Source organism: Xenia sp. Carnegie-2017, unplaced genomic scaffold, assembly GCF_021976095.1.
Source record: "Xenia sp. Carnegie-2017 unplaced genomic scaffold, XeniaSp_v1 HiC_scaffold_14, whole genome shotgun sequence".
Taxonomy (NCBI): Eukaryota; Metazoa; Cnidaria; class Anthozoa; order Malacalcyonacea; family Xeniidae; genus Xenia; species Xenia sp. Carnegie-2017.
In genome coordinates, this window is record NW_025813447.1 from 4845981 (window position 1) to 4856027 (window position 10047).

Here is a 10047-nt window from a genome sequence, read left to right on the forward strand (position 1 = left end):
CCCGATCTTAAAAGCACATTTATATTGGGTAAGTACTTTTTGAAATATTCCCAACTAAAATCGCAAATAATTTGCAAATGCAATTCATAGGTTGAAAGTTGACAAGCATGTCATTGTAAAACTGCAAAAGGATTGAATTACTGTATGCATAAATTGAGTTACACAACATCGTCCATTTCTCTTGCAGAAAATTGTGTTTTTATTTGTAAAATTCAATACGAGTTTTCACAAACCAGTAAAATCCACCTCGCGTGTGTTGGTGCAATTTCCACCATTCTGGCATGGGTGATTAAGACATTCGTCAATATCAATCTCACAAAGTATCCCCAAAAAACCCTCTTTACACGAGCAAGTGTATTCTTTCAATCCGTCTACACAAGTTGAGTTATTCTGGCAACTTGCATTACGACAGTCGTCCACCTCGACGTCACAGTTGCGAGCACAAATAAAAGTATTTCCAATACTCGAGCAGTTTCCACCGTTTTTACATGAATCATCATTACAGAAACCATTAACAACTCGCAATTCGTGCCAGTATATCCTAAAATATGGACACACTTTCAAAAAATCTCGAGAAAAGCTTAATCTCAATCAATAAATAAAATCAACTTTCCCATTGAAATCAACATTTTTCACTATAGAGTTAAGACGATTGTAGCTACTGTTCATCATTTTTTGTTATTTTTTTAACTCGTTTGCCATTCTTTAATGTTTTATGACCTATAGTTTAACAAAACTAGCTAAAGAGTCAGCTTACCATTATGAAAACTGGAATGTTTGTAAATACATTTAAAAGCAAAAAACTCGCTATTATGAAAAACTCATGTTTTATTCAAAAAACAAACAACCATCTCATGCTTGGACAAACCTATACTGCATTTACAGTAATAACTCCTAACATGGTCAACACACTGTCCGTGATTTTGACAAGGTAAGCTCTCACATTCATTGATATTTTCTTGGCAATAAGTACCAATGAACCCAGTTTTGCACAAGCATTTGTAACTGCCAGATCGAGAGACTGCATTCATGCACGGTGATTTGCTGCAGATATTGATCATTGCAGTGCAGTCGCTGCCTAAAAGTAACAAAGAAAACATGCATTGTAGTTTTTAAGAATTCGCATTGCAAAAAAAAACAATTATGTCATTTGGTCTGTAAGATAGATAGATAGTAACAGTATTTAACCAATTGCGCTTTGTTTCGACAAATAAATTTATGAACAGCAGGATGTTATTATCCACCATGCATAACTGCTTACTGTTTTTCGCGATCTTTCGGGCAAAAACTCTTATTTGGTAAAATGCACAAACGACTAGACATTTATCACTAAATGTGAGATAAACAAAGGAATATAAATCATAATGAATTTTGTGGTGTTAAAATTGTAAATACGTTCACGTGCTGAATGCCAACTGATACCAAATAGGTTATCACGTGTTCACTAAAATTTATGTTTGCATAACTGAGCAATTTAATCCAACTATAGTTCGAGGTTGCTCGTGTTTTTAATCGACAAAATACCAAATCCTTGTACGCACTTATTGATTGCCTACTTTTATGTACACGCTAACCAAACGGGAAGTAATCGTTCACCATGGCACCCCAATAAACTCTCTAATAGTTGTAAGGATAACTTCGCCGCCATTTTTGAAGCCAACACCAACACTCATGCTTTTTTGTAGTTATGATTCAGGCCTTTACGCAGTTCTGTAGGAATTATGCAGGCTCTTGGATACTGTACAGACTGACGAAGTCTGGTTGACTTTCCGCATGGAAAACATTGAACGATTTTGATAGACTTTATCTTGTTGTGATCGAGTTAAATCAAGCCTTGTTTTACCAGAAGGCAAATGAAGCTGATAGCTTTTTAAAAGATATGTAAATTTATGAAGTTGCTTGATGAATGGGAAATTCCGGATAAAAGCCTGTTTCGCAAAAAGAAAAAGCCGAAGAAAAATATTTGCAAAACATCGTTTTTCTCACTGTCAACGACCAATTTGCTCAAAAAACAAATAATGAAATGAGCTTTTGGTTGTTGAGCAAAATGGGGTTGTTGTATTTACTTCGGAGAAATAAAGCTTTCAGTATAGATAAAGTAGTGTTTCATTGGAATAATCGTGCATTTTAGTTACTGCATTGTCCATCCCAACAGACTTAAGAGCAGGTGGAAGGAGCCATGCCATAGAAACAGGGGGAGCCATGCTCCTCCCTTTTCATGAACAAATAATTTATTGGGTAAAATTTAGCGTTCAATTTCTTGGTGACATTCTGCCTCTTTAAGTATTAAATGCAACCCAAAATTATAGGCGGCAGGTTAAGAAAGCATCCAGAATGTATAAATGGACCAAATAATTTATCAGAAGAAAAATTTTCAGCAATAAAAATTTTCAGCATAAGGAACAATTGCGATATAACGCTTCATTGGGAATGGACAGATGTTGACAGATAAAATTTCACAAATATTGTTAAAATATGCTCTCATATTCTTCCTGTAATTAGTAAATAATTAAGTCAAGTGTAACTAACTAAATGATTATTTTAAGAGATAATTATGTGCAATAATCACAATATTTTTTATAGTTCCTAATAGCTTTCCGTTGATAGTAAATTAACCATATTTAGTAAAGAAACAAATATATTCATACGTAATATCTTGTATAAATAGAAAGAGTTTATCGCAAGATAGATCGTAGACCATAGACATTCACGTTGAACATTAAATATAATGGTAATAGATATCTGTGATATCTCTATTTGTTGGTGCAAGTCAATATATACTAAAGAAGGTAGATGGCTACATCGCAAAACCTAAGTACAGCAGCAGTTGATAAGAATCAATCATTGAATGGTAATTAAAACGTTTCTTATAGCGAAAAATTTCTTAGTACAAAGAACGTAAATACCGTAGCAGATTAAGATCGAACGGGGGGGGAGCGCTGATTGGATTAAATAAAAAAATACCTGTTTTGATTTAAATGAAACGATTGCTAATGAAATTACAGGTATGTTTTACCCAAAGTTTTTTGTCTAAAACATAATTTTACTTTGCACACTCAATGCATTTAATTTATTCGCTCCCTGCTTTCCGAAATTTTAAATATCACCCCCTTATAGTAGATCGATAGTAGTCAAATTGTACCAACGAACTGTTCTTTATTTCATACAAACCACTTGGCATTGGAGAAGAAATAGCTTTTTCCCCTTAAAGTAAACGGATATAAGCTATGAGAACGACGAACTGCAAGCAGCCACAACCTGCAATAAAGGATAAACTCTAGCTACCCCACCATTACATGAAAGGCATGACTCGTTGCTCCAGAATACTTTATATAAGCACAAAAAAGCCAGCTTTGAGAAGTAAAGTCAGCAAGTATTCAAGATAAACGAAAAGGCGTAAGCGAAAGGATTCCAAAATAATCTGAACTAGCAACTGTTTCTTGCAATTAAAAACGGGGATAAATGTACTGAAGAAAGCCAATGAAAGAGAAAACTCTGATTTGATTTAGACTGGAAAAAAGATGTAGTTTACTATTCACTGCTTATTTACAAGTATGGGGGCTATGTACTTTGTTTTAATTGATGATCAATATTCAATGTTACCAGACAAGGAGTTTAAAAAAATCCTTGCTTTACATCTGATCAATGTTGTGGCACAGAATATGGAATATACTTGTGTCGGAACTTCTCATGTTTTTGTCCTCGCACATGTTGTAATGGCAATATATGGCCGCCATTATTCCAGCGAGTTGATTAGGGTGTTTACTGGTTCCCAACCACTAAAGCAACCCGAAGTCATTTCTTAAGTCGAAATACTTTCGAATTCAAGACATCAAGGAAACAAGGAAACAAGTGACAAATTCAAATCAACTGGCTGGAGTAATCGCCATGGGCCGAATCGCGAAAATTCGTCTAGAAATAACATCGGCATACGTCCCTTGAGGAACCAGCTGAATTTTAAAACATAGGTAGTTTATATTATATTTGTCATTTCCCGAAGGTATGTCAAATCTAAAAGTTGCACATGAGCGTTGTTTGACTGCGTTGTTGAACAACGATGTCCGCCATGCATCTTGAAGCAAAAAATCGCAAAGCTTGCGAAATTTCACAGAAATACCACATAAGAAATGAGTTATCAACTAAAGAAGTCTATAAAAAAATGTGAAGTGCAGCAGCTTAAAATTGTCATCACAAAGAAAAACATGAAAAATCTATGAGATAAAATGACATCCAATAGAATATTTTTAAAAGTATTTCAAAAGTATATATATCAACGTTTTAAAACTATTATTTCACTGAGCAAAAGAAAAAAGGGCATTCCGCCTCTCCTTGATTGAACCAAAAATCATCAATACCGTGCTCCACGTATATTTTTCTACTTCGGTTTGTTAATAAAAATGCTAAGTCAGCCGTGAGATCCTGATCCCATTGTGGAAAGTTATGACTTGAGCGTCTTAGTCGTTTATATTTCTGTCCAGAAATATTCTTGTCTCCGTCTTCACATGCAATATGAGTACAGATTTGGAGCCTTGTCATACTGTATGTACAGTATACTAAAACAGTAATAGTACAACGCTCAACTAGCGATATTTAATAACTACAACTAACATGTCGTGTGCACTGCAAACAGCTGTGAATGTTGAACACAACAGCCCAATTACAATATAAACAGGACAGCTCAAAAATTGAAAAAAATGGACGCAAAGCTAAACAAATGGCATAACATAAGAAAGCAAACACGTTTAATATTGAAATGAGAAATCGCTCTAGTTAGTTTGAAGCGACATTGATAAAAATAATTGATATACTGAATATGCATCTCTTATCTTATCGAAACAAAAAAGGCAACGTAGAATCACAACTATTCTGAGAAATATTTGAAGTAAATTTCGAGTAAAAAACTCAAAACTAAACTTGATAAGTACTACTAGAGCAACATGATGGTTAAAAAATTTTTTAGTTCCTCGATTGACGCATGAAAATATCACAATTTATGAAGTCGACCCATGGCCTAGAATATCGTCAGTGAGGACGCGGTTCACACATGAATAACTTGTCTGTATGTTAATTATTCTGTGGTAGTGACACAGAATATCAACTACTGTGTTGAAATAATAAACTTTAATGTCAACAAAAAAAATATTAGAGGAGTCGATTGCCTTAATAATAAATGTACCTGCATCTAATCAAAACTTTATCAAAAGTTCCTCCATTCTTGCACTGGCTACACACAAATGGTGCTAGAAGAAAATGAATCGTTATAGGCATTCACAAACATGCTTTGTTCACACAAACATGACAGACTAAAGCCTTCATTTCACCAGTTATTACCGAAGAATTCATTTTATCGGACAAACATGAAGATAAGTCACCAAACAGATGCACAGCGAACATGTGCTTCTAACCTGTCCCGGATTTATATCGTAGACTTTGAAAATAGGATGGAAAAAAAATACAAACGAGAAGTAGGTGTTTCAAATAGGGCACACTTATTTGGCATTTTGCTCATAAATCTTGATAATTAAAGCACAAAAACGCCACAAATACCGGATACAAAGTGAGAAGCTCAAGACATCTACCAAAACAGTGATAGTACAGACTAACAGGTGGAAACTAAGTAGTGTAAGCAAGAAAAATGCATACGCTAGAATTTAACCTCGTCGACACATACCAGAATCAACGACCAGCCAAATTGACAAAAAAGTTCAAACGCACAGCCAATACATATTACCGCCCATGGGATCAAATTAAAATTTTACCGTCAACGAAGTTCTCCCTTGAGGTATTGAAAGCATTAGTAACTTCAAATGAAGTCAGTCGGGCAGAGCTGAATATATGAATAATCAGCCCTGAATTAGCGTTATAGCTTCGAGGTATAGGCCCTGTTGACACGATCCGGATTGGTTTGATACAGGATTACTTTTCATACCAGTTCGGCCTTGCGTTCATGGTGCCCTCCTGCAATCCGATTTGCTTTGTATCGTTTATCCGGAGAGATTTGACTCCGCTCTGGAAGTGGTATGAAAACCGATCCGAAACGTCATACGTTTCACTTTGGACCAAAGTCTTTGGCAAATAAAAAGTTCGTGGGAATTTTCAAAAATGAAAGCGAACATAGAGATACAAACTATGTTTTCAATAAACAATCCGCCAGCAAATGTAATATATCTTCAGAAAGGCATGTTTAAGCCTTTAACAATGTGTTATCGTAGTGTGAAAGGCTTCTAGGGCTGGGAGATTATATTCAAAATTTTCTTTAAAAATGTGACAGCACCAGTTCTTTTTATGGAAAGGGAAAAAAACAGCATGGAATATTCTTCTATGTAACCACAAATATTAAAACTCATTTATTTTCTTAGGAAGTGCATTTCCCCCGTCAGAAGAAATTGTGTCTCAACTAAATAGATTTGTTTGTTTAGGATGACAAGAATTTTGAGGACGTCAACAAATGTCGGTTCTCATTGTTCAAGGGAGGTAAATGTTCAGATGGGCAACTACAACCAATATGTGACAGTTTGCTTCAACATATTTGTTGGTCAAACTACCAAGCTGCGATTTGGCCTTCCTGTTTACAACCACAAGTGAATATTCCTCCTCCAATGAAAATGGGTGGCAAATGATTGACGGGAAACTGTTAGTCTGAAGTCGTATGGATGACCATTCCCCTAGCGCCGGATTCCCTATTTGATAACGTTCATTGTGGTTGTAAGACTGGCTGTAACGTGACTGTAACTAACAACGTTGTTCATGTAACAAAGCAGGAGTGAAGTACACAGGTGTATGGTCGTGTACTGCATGCACGAATGTAGATATTGATTACGACAATGATGTTGAGGAAGAGGAGTTTTTGATGATGATATGGACGACGAATTCGAGGCAGACCTTTAAAAAAAGTGCGCCTTGTCTTGCACAATACACTAGCACACAAAATATAAATAACATAAAGTTTCTAAGAAAAATGGCGGATTCCGTAATTGCAATGAGCTACAAATTTTAAAATTTCAATGTAATATAGCAATAAAACTGCAGCTTTTTGGGGATGACAAGAAGTAAAACTGTATTAAGCGTGTAAAAGTCGTACTGTCTTAAATTTTTCACGACCTTCCTGGAGGTGTCCAACGGGAATGAAAGAAAATCGGTCACAGATCACGGACTATAAATTCATATGCTGTGATTGATCTTCTGCCTTGCTGTAGGGGATCCAATTCCGTATAAGTGGGCTACTTATCCAGTAGCAGGTACCAACAGAGGATCTCCATTTGCTTGCATATATATATGCAAGGAGTGAGTCCTTATCCGCCATGGCTCTAAATTCGCTGTGAGACCGGAATTGAATACGATGTAAACAAACATTATTACATAGAATGAGTGTAAAATAAATAAAATTTGAAGATTCATTTACATATGTTTACTCTCTCTAACCACGAACGGTGACATAACAGTTTTGAACTTCCAGTAATATACGAAGAGTCGTACGTATTGAAGTACTTTATTACTTTGTGTAAATGAGTTCGTTGGCGTTCGATCACCTCCGCAGTTTTAGACACGAGGCTTGGACACAAATAGCAAATCAAGTTTGGATTGAGGTTTTACAATGCGTATTTAATAACAACATGAAATTGCGTTTTGACTTCAGGGTCGAACCTTAAAAATTCACCATGTAAAACATTCCGCTTAAGCATATTTTCTCAGTGAGGACCCACTTTATGTCTATCTTTCTACGTCTATAATTGGGAATACCGTTGTGTCTACCCATTGAATTCTATAACAACTGGAGCGGCTAAGTGGACTGGGGCGATGACGCCAAAAAAATGGCGGCCAACGGACGTATTTCCGCTGAAATGACTGCTTTGCCAAATAAAATTCTCGACCTCCCCTGGTATCCATAGTCAATTATGTAGAATTTTTCAAAAAAAACAAGATATCCTATTGGCATTTCCAACACTTCGATTGTTGGATGTCGTAGTTTCCACAAAAAGGAGTATCCCGCTTCTCGCATGCGAGATATTTGTTTTTTTTATTACTTAATCCAAGATTGAAAAGAATTTATATACTTGAAAAGCCACTAAATGAAAATCTGTAAGACTGTATTTTTTAGGCTGATTTGAACGCCAAATACGTTTTCTTATTTTTGTTTATAAAACTGAGCATAATTTTCTGGTTTTTTTTTGAATGTATGAGATCGTTAATTTACTAATCTATTTGCAAAATAGCTTCCCTGACGCAAGAAAGACCCTGTACATTTTACTCGGTCGGTAGATATCATAAAGAAACGATCACGCAAAACAATTCCAATGATTTGGAACAGAGCTTGTTATGTTCTATTTACTGACAACATGCAGGGAAGATCTGGTGGCAAAGATGACTGGAGATGTTATTGGCCAGGTAGAGTCTTACAAACAAATGATAAGGCTGAAAAGATAAATTATTTATTGTCATATTCCTGTCCAGAGTTATTCTATGGATAGATATGATGGAGGCAAGGGGGGCAATTGGGACCTCCCCCCCTTTTTTCAATATCTCTTGCTTTGTAAGGCGTAATAGTATAAAAATACGCTTTGGAAAATACTTAAATTTGTTAAGTATGGATGTTTAACAGTAGTTAATGTCTCACTTGTTAGATTGATCAATTATAGCGCGTTCAGACTGATTGCCGGAGTACGATACCCTGGATCGGGCAAAAAATCTGCAGGCCGTTCACACTACGTAGTATTCACTAGCTTCATCTATTTATAATTTCACGTTTTTAATTGTAAAGTTTTAAAACTGTGTGCTGAATACGTGTCTCTCTGTACAAGTTACTCAGGGTCGTCGTTCACATTGGTGGCCGTACCTGAGCACCGTCTTTTCGTGGTGCCCAGACACGGGCACTTATACAAAGACATCATCAATATTTTGTGTTCACATTGGTGCCGTTGCCTGAACACCGTGCCATGGTACTCAGTCTGAACACACTGTAATAAAATTTACAAACGAAATCAAACAAATTTTGTATATTGAATGATTACTGATAAAACTGTTAAAAAACAACTTCACGATATACCGGCAACAACAATCCCATTCTGCTACCTTCTTTCGCCAACCACCCACCACCCCCCTTTTATAACCTCTCCGCGGCCCATGAATGCTTATGAAATTTATTTTTGATGTGAAAACTGTATTAATCATTCAAATTGTGCGCTTACATTGCAAGTGCAGTAAAGACTAAGCGAAGAGATAAATAAAGGTAAACATATTTGAAACACAATTGAATTATAAACACCATTACAAGCACAAGTGTTTTCATTATTTTCTTATATCAATAAAACAAAATCAAAATGTGCAACAACTGAACAAGTATTTGTACTCCACTTCAGAGCACCACAAAAGGGCTACTTCGTAACGAAAAAGGCCATTGCCAATTACATGAAAAGAAGCAAAAATGCAATAATGAATAAATTAATTTTTCTCTCACCGTGGCGATAAACTGTTATTTTCTTTTTTCATACACTAAAAAGTTTAATCGTGCAAACAAGTTTGACGCGGGTAAAGAAACGATCAGCAACGTACATATACATTCATATGCGGCCGACAACAAATAGCTCTTTCTTCGATAGTTATAAAATGATCTTCGTAGGAGACAATAACTGGCAACCACAGTTGACTCGCTGTTATGAATCTTAGGTTTTTGCTTTGATTTTCATCACAAAATTTCTTGCCTTATTCCAAATACACACATACTTATTTCTAGCTCTTTCTTAAGGGGGGAGTGGAAAATTTTTATATTTTCGGAAAGGCAGTCATTTTTGGCAAAACTCATCGGCAAAGGACGAAATCCGCCATTTTGTTGGCGTCATCTGATATCTAAAGCTGTGATTGAGATAGCCGCTCCAGTTATTTTAGAACTCAATAGGTCTATACCATTGGGTCTAACTTTTTGTCTACCTTTGGGTCTACTTTTATGTGTACCTTAGGTCAACCATTTCCTCTATATTTGTGTCCACCATTATGTCATAAAGTAAACTTTCTGATGATTCTTAGGTATCATTTCAGCTTTGCTATAATGAA